This window comes from Rhinopithecus bieti, unplaced genomic scaffold (assembly GCF_001698545.2).
Source record: "Rhinopithecus bieti isolate Rb0 unplaced genomic scaffold, ASM169854v2 scaffold_15796, whole genome shotgun sequence".
Classification (NCBI taxonomy): Eukaryota; Metazoa; Chordata; class Mammalia; order Primates; family Cercopithecidae; genus Rhinopithecus; species Rhinopithecus bieti.
Genome location: NW_016808858.1, coordinates 98,693 through 109,050, shown reverse-complemented (window position 1 = coordinate 109,050; position 10,358 = coordinate 98,693).

The window sequence follows — 10,358 nt, the reverse complement described above, 5'->3', positions numbered from 1 at the left end:
GTGAGAGATCTTTTATTAAAAATGCATATATTATATGTGTTTCAGGTACATGTTGCTACCCTTAACTTAGCTATTGCTTTAGCAAGTCAAATTTTCTTATATCACCCTCTGTAAAGACATTTCTGTTCTCACCCTATGAGTCAAGTCATGTGACACTGACTGATTGCTGAATAAGCCTTGAGCCCTGGGTCAGGCATTCTGAGGGTCACAAAAGAAAACCTACCCAGTGGCCTATTTTATGAACCCTTGGTTCATTCCAGGCAAAGCTTCCCATGAGGTCTCTGCACTCTACTCCAGCTTGATCCCTAGTGAAAACTTCCTAGGCAGCCTGCATACTGCTGGGTCTACTCACCTAGAGGGCTTCTGTCTGCTTTCGGTAATTAGGGCAAGACAGCTGACACAGATCTATCTGGGAATTACCAGTCTCCCTTGCACACTCCCTGGCTTCCCCAGGCACTGTGCTTGGGAATTAACCTCCCATTATATCATTCATAAGGGAGGTGGCTCATGATGCCATCTTCTAGCACGACTGATCTGAGGTGCTCTGAGGAAACCTGGAGGCTGACAGTGTCAGACAGGAATAATGAGTAGAGGAAGAGAGTCCTCAGGAATTACTTCAGGATGCTACCCAGCTCCTCCCACTCCAGCTTCTCAACACATCCTAGAGAAGCAATTAGCACTGGGAGGTGGTGGAGGAGCAAGGCTGTGTGCAGGAACTGGCTGCCCAATTTAGCAAATGAGAGGTGGGGGCTATCTCTCGTGAAGAGATAGATGTATTTGGGAGAATTGTTACCTGGAGAGAAGCAGACTTCTGCCTTTTCCTGGGAAGTCTAAGACCTATGATTTGTTAGAAATGGTATTTTTTTTTTTTTTTATTCAGAGGAAGGAGTTTAGTTTACAGTAGATTTTGAATATGGTTGTAATAAAACGGCCTGCAAATTTTAAAATTTGTGTGAAGAAATCTATCATATGCCAACCTAAACCCCGATTTCCTTTTCAGAGTTGTAGGTTTAGGTAGCTTTAATTTTTGGGGTCTAGTTCTCCATTTTAATAAGGCAAGAATAAAACCCACTGGCACCCCATAGCTTGTTAACAGCTCCCAGCAGGATGAGGGGAGGCTGAGCTGCCAGGTTTCAAATGTGGGCTGCACTTAGGTATCCTGAAGCCTGTCAGTCATACATACCACAATCACAGAGGAAAGACAGCAGCGGTATGCAAGTCTCAGTGGAAGAAACAACTTTTAGAAAATATATTTATATTTTCCCCTTATCTAGGTGCCTCTTCTGTTGTTGAAGCAGAGACTCAGAGACACATGATTTTCAGATTTAGTAAGTAATTAAAATTTTTCTCAATTTCATGGCATAGGCATGTGCTGCCAAGCCTCATCATCAGCAACCAACTGATCTATTCATTAATCATTTTTCTTAACTAGCTGTAGTTGAGCTAATAACATTCTATATGCCAAACTCTAGACATTGACCTATAAAAAGTTTATGCATTACATTCAAGGTACTCTGAATCATTTGGGTAAAACATGTAACAAAACTTATTGTAATTGATATAATGTGTATTGTGATGGAAGCATTATCTAATTATTATTTAACAAAACAGATGCAAGAAGGCAAGGTCTTTCCAGGCAAAGAGAGGAGCACGTGGAAAGAATGGAGATACATATGTGCAAGTGGCATGTTCAGCTCACTATTATGGAGGGGAAGGGCAGTGAGTGGGACTGAAAAGGCAGGTGAGGACAGATATTTAAGGAACATGCCATGCTACAGAGTATGGATTTATTCTGAAGTTAACATTTATATAAGAATAGTAAGCAGATGTAACTGGTATGATCTACTTCACCATCTTGGAGTACAGATAAGCTTACAACAAAAGAATAAAAATATCCTAGCAATGTTTTAGGATACATACTGGAAACTTCTCTGGATGGACAGACATGAATGGGAATGGAGAGGAACACACAGGGAACCCAGCTGTGTCTTCTACATTTATTTGGTTGTTTAACACAAAGTTCTGAAGCAAGTTACTATAGCATTAGATTTGATTAAAATGGTGATGAGTAAAGATTTGACAATAAAATAATTTTTAAGGGGCTATATCCTTTTAACATTCAAATTCACTCAAGTCTCCATTCGTGCAACATGGTAAGTGTTATAGGCTGAGTTTTATCATCTCGCCAAAATTCATGTATTGAAGCCCTAATGCCTGGTACCTAAGAATGTGACTGTATTTGGAGATAGGCTCGTTGTTGTTGTTTTTGTTGTTGTTGTTTGAGACAGGGTTTCCCTCTGTTGCCCAAGCTGGAGCGCAGTGGTGCGGTCACAGCTCACTGAAGCCTCAGCATCCCAGAGTTCAGGTGATCCTCCCAAGTAGCTCGGAATATGCGGGACTACAGGCATGAGCCACCATACCCAGCTAATTTTTGTATTTTCTGTAGACATGGGTTTTCACCATGTTGCCCAGGCTGGCCTCAAATTCCTGGGCTCAAGCAATCTGCCTGCCTGGGCCTCCCAAAGTGCTGGGATTACAGGTGTGAGCCACCTCACCTGGCCTGGAGATACGCTGTTTAAAGGGGTAATTAAGGTAGAATGAGGTCAGTAGGGTGAACCGTAATCCCATATGGCTAGTGACTTTTTAAGAGGAGGATATGAGGACACAGATATCTGCAGAGGCCATGTGAGGACCCAGGGAGAGGATGGCCATCTACAAGTGAAGGAGAGAGGATGCACAGTGATCAGTCCAGCTGATACTCAGATCTCTAACTTCTAACCCCCAGAACTGTAAGCACATAAATTTCTATTGTTTAAGCCACCTAGTCTGTTGTACTTTGTTATGGCAGCCCAAGACAATTAACACAGCAAAGGTTATAGAGTGTCTCTCTTGGGGCTTTCTCAATACACAGCAATTGTCTAAGAACCCCTGGGAATGATTCAGTTGAAAACAGCTGCAACTGCTTCTAGGCTAAACAAGAACTTAAGAATCAGATCTGGCCACAAGCAAATGCCAGTGTTTTGTTTACCTTGCTGCTTTTACTATCAATGGTGCAGTTGAGGACTGGTGCTGCACCAGTGAACATTTCCTGATCAGTTGCAGCAAAGACACTTTTACTGGTTTGGATCCCACTCCCACGAGCATTCCCTTCATTTAAAGATGCTCTAGATCGGACTTAAAAGGTCATGGTTCTTTAGTTTACATTTAAGGCCCAGTCACTGTGCCTAAAGTTCTCCTCTAGGCTAAGGAGGAATTGATAATGTCAGCCACATGTCCATTCTCATGTCTATTTAGGTCCTATTGTTGAGCCTACCTCGCCAGTCAGGCTCTCCTTCCCCTCTTGGTATACTCCCTTTCAGTCCCTTCTGGATCAGTGGATCTTTTGTGGAAACGAATCAATTATTGAGTAAAACCTGAACCTCAAGAAGAAAGGACACCCTCCCTCTCGAGAGGCTCCTAAGTTCCTGTGCACACTTTTCTGCATTTATCCCCATACCACAGTTCTGCTTATCCAGGGTATTAGGTGCCTAGCTTCTTTACATTGGCCTAAGGAACCTGTTAGGCAAATCTCTGCAGCATAAATAGGTCTGATTTATGGTGCATTGCTGCTCTATTATAAAAAGAAAAAAAAAAAAAGTGGCTGAAGTTTTTTTAAAATGGCAAGTTTTCTTGATTAAATTCCAAATACTCAGTATAGTCATACAAAAAAGAGTCACATGATCAAAACTTCCGAATTTCAAGCAGTCTCTAAATTGCCACTATCTTTTAAAATAAAATAATGACCAATTTTCTTTTCATTGCTTACAGGACACAATTTAAATTATTTCTCAACTTGACTCCAACTAAAAACAAAGGAACACAACCAACAAATTTCTACTCCTCTTTCAAGGTTCAGCTCAAGTATTCAGTGCCATTTACATGCTCCGAAATAAATTGACCCATACTTGCTTCTTTGATTCCTAATTATTTTTCTGAAGTTTGTCTACTCTACTTATAAAACGAAGGCCAGGAGCTCTTCTTTCTTCATCTTAACAACCACAAAGCACAGCAGAGTACTGGCTCATAGCAAATAAATAAGTAAACTGAACAGATACTTGTAAAGTATTGCTGATTGCAATGTGGATTATATCTTAGATATGTCTTTAAAGTTTTACCCACCAAAAAGCAGAGAATCAAAGTAGAAATGATAAGCCACTGAAGCAAGAAATGATGTGTCTGGACTAAGGAAATAATAGTGAAGATGAAGAATTAGATTTTGCAGATATATAATTGGTATGTGGTATTTGATTGGGTAAAAGGTAGTATGAAGAAGATAAAATAATTATCAAATGAGTTTACAGAAAATTTAGGTAAACTTGTTTGTTTTATTCTGATAGAACATAAGAGAACCACTAAGTTTAGTGTGCTCAGATTACTTTTATATTTACTAATTATGAGGAAATATGCGTTGCCATTAAAGAACTCAGTCTAGTTGGAAGTGAAGGCATGCATCGAAACTGATAAATAAAACTGTTAAATGGCTTAGAAAAATATCAAATTGATAAATGATGAGAAGCAAACATTATGGAGAAAAATATACCATCTACCTCCCAGAGGAAAATAAAAATCAACATTGCAATTGCTATGTGGTCTGGAACCAACTGCTCCACTGCTCTGAGCTTGGGTTCTGAAATGGTAATTAATACTTTTGTTGATTTAACATCTGGACACTAGGAAAGCTGTTGATAAATTGCCTTGAGCTCACTAGGCATTGCTCAGGATTCTTTCTGCTGGGCAAAACCCCAGCTCATGCTAGTTTTTGCAGGGAAATATCTTGGGTCATGTAACTGAAAAGGCTAGAGATAATGGGATGCAGAGGTAGAGTATCAGGCAAGACTCTTCAAAAAATGCCATTAATATAATAAAAAGGCAACTCACAGACTAGCAGAAAGTATTTTATATTTTCTCTATATACATATACAATGCACACACAATAGTATATTATATAACTATAAAACAATTTATCTACACTGTCACCATATATTTATGTATCTTTGTGATTATTTATACCTTTTGAAATGAGTATTCTTACAATTTATTAATAAGAAGGCAAATACCCCAATAACAATAACAGAAGATTGAAACAGATACTTCCCAAAGAAGATATATAAAATACACAGTAAAAGTATATACAAGTTATTATATCTCTACAATAATATTAAGATATGAACTGATAGAACAATTTGATGAATGTCAAAAGCATTATATTAAGTGAAAGAAGGCAGACACAAAAGACCACATACTGTATCATTTTATTTATATGACATTCTAGAATAGCAAAACAAACCTGTTGTGATAGAAAGCAGATTAGTGGTTTTCTTTAGATTAATGACACAAATGGTAGTGGAGATTTATTACAAATCTGCCTAAACGAGTTTTTGTGGTGGTGAGAATGTTCTATGTCTTGATTATGATGTGTTTACAAAAGTGCACTTCCAAGAGTGCTCAAACTGTACACATAGAATGGGTACACTTTACCGTACTCAAATTATAAATTAATAAAATATATTAAAAAGTCAAGGTAATGCAATTATGGCTCTTTGGGTAAAGCTACCAAATGAACAAACCACTATTATGTAATTATTCAAAGAATAAAAGGCGAAAGTATTTAATTATCTACAAAATGAAATACTGCAGACGGGAAATAACAATGAAATGAACAAAATTATGAGATTATTACAGGGAAATCTATGGAAATGTACTGAAAATACTATGCAAAAATACTATTTGTCATAATTGACCCTGGTTGTAATAGAATGCTTCAACAAACTGACTGACATATAAAATGATAAAGAATTCAAAGAACTACCTGCTCAAAAATCACTCAAACTTGATGATTATATGGGAAATTTGACCAATTTTTTAAAAACCATTCTTTTTTAAATTGTTCCAAAGCATAGAAATAAAATAGAATAAGAAAAAGTTTGAAACAAATGTAATGTTAACTAAATCTGATAAAGATACACATAAAAAATGAGGAAATCATGTTTCCTTATGAATATTGATTCAAGAATCCTAAGTATTTGTAAATGAAACCTGCCAACAAGGTGTCAAGGAAATAATACATCATCACCAAATCATATTTGTTCTGGAGATTAAAGAAAGACTCACTATTAAGAAATCTATTAATATAAATCCGTATATTAATATTAGTAAATCTATTAATATAAATCCTTATATTAATAGTTCTCAAGTAAATAATCATTTGATTCCATTGATATGTTCAACAAAATTCAACACAAAAGAGAAACAAGTGACCCTAACTCTATGTTGATTGATAACATATTTATATAGAAAAAAATTAATCTAAGAAAATCATATTTTGAATGTACACTCTTAATAAAATGTGCTAAGAATAAAAAGAAATGAACAGAAATTGTGAGCTTTATTAAGTTGTATCAGTGATGGCATTGGTATAGACATTTTAACACTGGTTTATGTACTGTAGGATGAAAGAAAGGATAAATATGGAATAGGAAAAGGCAAGGACAAATGCTATGGTATTGTATTTGAATTTTTGTTAGCATTAATGATTAAATACATGCAATTAAGCCATGGAAAGATTCAGAACCAATGTTACCCTGGTAGCCATAAATATACTTTTTCCCCAGATCTTGGCTTCTAAACATCATTATTCACTACAAATAACTGGAATCCTTAGAGATATAACTGAATCTATGTCTTTGGCAGAGTAAGTACAAAGTGACCTTGAAACATTTTGTTGAGGCAGAGAGTAAAGGAGTATCACGAACTGAGGGTACATATCAAAATGATCCAGAATCCAAAGGACTCCCATTATCAAAATTTGAGATGATTTGATTATTAACATTAATAATCATAATCTTGCTTCTAGCTATGAAGGAGTAGTTTGTATCTGACTAGTATTACAACTAAGAACAACAATAAAACCTGGATTTTAATTTAATTTTATTTTATTACAATTTTTTGCTCATATGGGGACTGACAACTATAAAACCTGGATTTTTAAAAATAGTGGTTTGAAATCATTAGAGAGAAATCAAGGCAAACAGGATTTAAGAAGCCATTATCCCAAAAGAAAAAAAAAAGGCATTGAGGTTAGTCGTAGATCAGAACAGCTATTTTTCTGCCTGCAGTTTGTCAATTTGCTTCAGGGGATAAAGCAGAAGGAGAAATTGCAGTACTCTTGCTCGAATGGGATGCCCCCAAAAATTGGAGTTCAAGACGCTTTGTCAACCAAATATGAGGTATTCAAATCCTTGCGTAAAGAAAATTGCAGAAAGAAAACACAAGAAAATGTCTAATGTCATTTAGACTGGTTTAGACTTCTGGCCTATGTCTTTCTCCCATGCTGGACTCCTCTTGCCCTCGAATATTGGATTCCAAGTTTGTCAGCTTTGAGACTCGGATTGGCTTCCTTGCTCTTCAGCTTGCATATGGCCTATTGTGGGACCTCGCCTTGCAATTGTGTGAGTCAGTACTCCTTAATAAACTCCCCTTTATGTATACATTTATCCTATTAGTTCTGTCCCTCTAGAGAACTCTGACTAATACAGATTTTGGTATTAGTCAATGATTCTGAGAAAAAATCTTAAACGTTGTTAGAGAATAAAAACACATTACTTTCAAAGAAGCAAGTACAAGACTGGCTGTGAAGAAAAGCATTAACTATATAAAAGATTAATAAAAGTTAATTCATTGAAATTTAAAAACATTATTCATCAAGACATCATTAAAAGGATGAAAAAATTAATGATAGAGTAGAGAAGATATCAATTTTTAAAAAAATAAATGAGCAAACATCTTTGAGAGAGTACAAGATGATGATCCATCTGAACAAAAAAAAAGAGAAATGTCCTCAACATTGTTAATCAGCAGAGAAATGAAAATTAAAAGCTATGAGATACCACTACACATCCGAAGAACGCATTAAGAAATGACATTAACAAATGTTGCCAAGGAGCTCTCATATGCAGCTGATGAAAGTATAAAGTCGGTGCAACCACTTTGAAAGTATTTGTCAATATTTACCAATGCTAAACACATGCAGATCTGTGACTCACAATTCTACTCTCATGTGTATACTAACATAAATGCAAATTTATACACAACAAAGACATGAATAAGAGTGTTCATAGAAGAACAAGGCAATATTGCCTCACACCAGAAATATCGTAAGTATCCAATCACAGAAAAGGTGGAAGTTCGAAGAACTGTTGAAACTCAACGTAAAAGAAAAAAAATCCAAGTAGAAAATGAACAGAAGGCATGAATAGAGACATTCCACGGAAGAGGATGTGCAGATGGCAAATAAGCACATGATAATATGTTCAACATCAGTAGCCACTAGTGACAAGCAAATTTAAACTACAATAAGATGTCGGAAGATATCTGTCATAATGGCTAAAATTTGTTTATGATGTTGTTAGATACTGACAAGAATTCAGAAAAACTGGAATCTAAACATTGATGTTGGGAATGTAAACTGTTACAGCCACTCTTGAAAATAGTAGGCAGTTTCTTATAAAATTAAACATGCAACCACTGTAAACCCAGCATTTGTGTTCTTGGGCATTTATGCCATAGAATAAAAGCTTATGCTCACACAAAAACCTATACATAAATATTCATAACACTTACATGTAATAACCCAAAACTGTAAACAAACTGAAAATTGTCAGTGGGCAAATGGTTAACAGTGATACATCCTTACCATGGAATATTACTCAGCAATTAAAAGGGAAATATACTGAGTGAAAAAAAGGCAATTCTAAATGGTTACATACTGTATAATTCCATTATGTAACATTATTGAACTGACAAAATTAAAGATATGGAAAACAGATTAGTGGTTGCCAGGTGTTGGGGATGTGGAAGGTAGATGTGGCTATAAAAATGCAACACAACGGCTAGGTGTGGTGGTTCACGCCTGTAATCCCAGCACTTTGGAAGGCCGATGTGGGTGGATCACGAGGTCAGGAGATCAAGACCATCCTGGCTAACACAGTGAAACCCTGTCTCTACTGAAAATACAATTAGCCAGGCGTGGTGGCGCCCGCCTGTAGTCCCAGCTACTCGGGAGGCTGAGGCAGGAAAATAGGGTGAACCTGGGAGGCCGAGCTTGCAGCGAGCCAATATCTCACCACTGCACTCCAGCCTGGGCGACACAGCAAGACTCCGTCTCAAAAAAAAAGCAACACAACAGATCCTTGAGGTGAAAGAAATGTTCTTCACTATAATGATGGATACACAAACTCGACATAATAAAATTGCAAGAACTAAAGACACACACACACATACAAGCACAACTAGAAACGCGAAGTAAGCTTGGTGGATTATTTCAATGTCAATGGAGAAACCCGGTAAAAGGTACACAGGTTATCTCTGTATTACTTTTTACAAGTGCAAATCAAAGCCAATAATATATAAAATAGATAATGAATCATGAAAAATTGGGTTTTATACCAGGAATCAAAGGTTCATCAATGTGCTTCACCATGTTAATCAAATACTCTCTTAATGGATGCAAAAAAAATAGACAAAAGTTAACATGCATCACGATTTAAAAAAAAAACTCAGAAAACTAGAAATAAAAGGCAAACTTTCTCAAACTGGTAAAGAATATCTATAAAATCTTCGTCTATTTTATTTTACTTAATCGTCTGATCGTGATCAAAATATTTTGAAACAGTGCATGAATTTAGCAAACTCAATGTCAAATTAAAAGTGTAAGGTCATTGCACAAAATCAATTGTATTTTGTACATAAACATTGAACTGAAAATGAGTATCCAAGCCAATTATGTAAAATGTCTCCCAATTTAGATTTGCCAGATTTGTTATCCCAAGATTTGATTCACATTATATATTTTCGACAATCACTTGAATATCCTATTCCCCAATTAACTTTCACCTGCTGATTTTAGTACCAATTAATGGTTTCTCTGACTCAATTATTACTGTGGTGGTTGTAAAATGGCTTTTGAAAACTTCTACATTTACTAGTTGTTATTCTTCTGTAAAGAACGGTTTTCCTATAAGAATTTCAGAAGAAAACGGCCAGGTGCAGTGGGGTTTTTTTTTTGTTTTTTGTTTTGTTTTGTTTTGTTTTAACGGAGTCTCCCTCTGTCGCCCAGGCTGGAGTGCAGTGGCGCAACCTCGGCTCACTGCAAGCTCCGCCTCCCGGGTTCACGTCATTCTCCTGCCTCAGCCTCCCTAGCAGCTGGAACTACAGGCGCCCGCCACCACGCCCGGCTAATTTTTTGTATTTTTCAGTAGAGATGGGGTTTCACCATGTTAGCTAGAATGGTCTCGATCTCCTGACCTCATGATCCCCCCCAC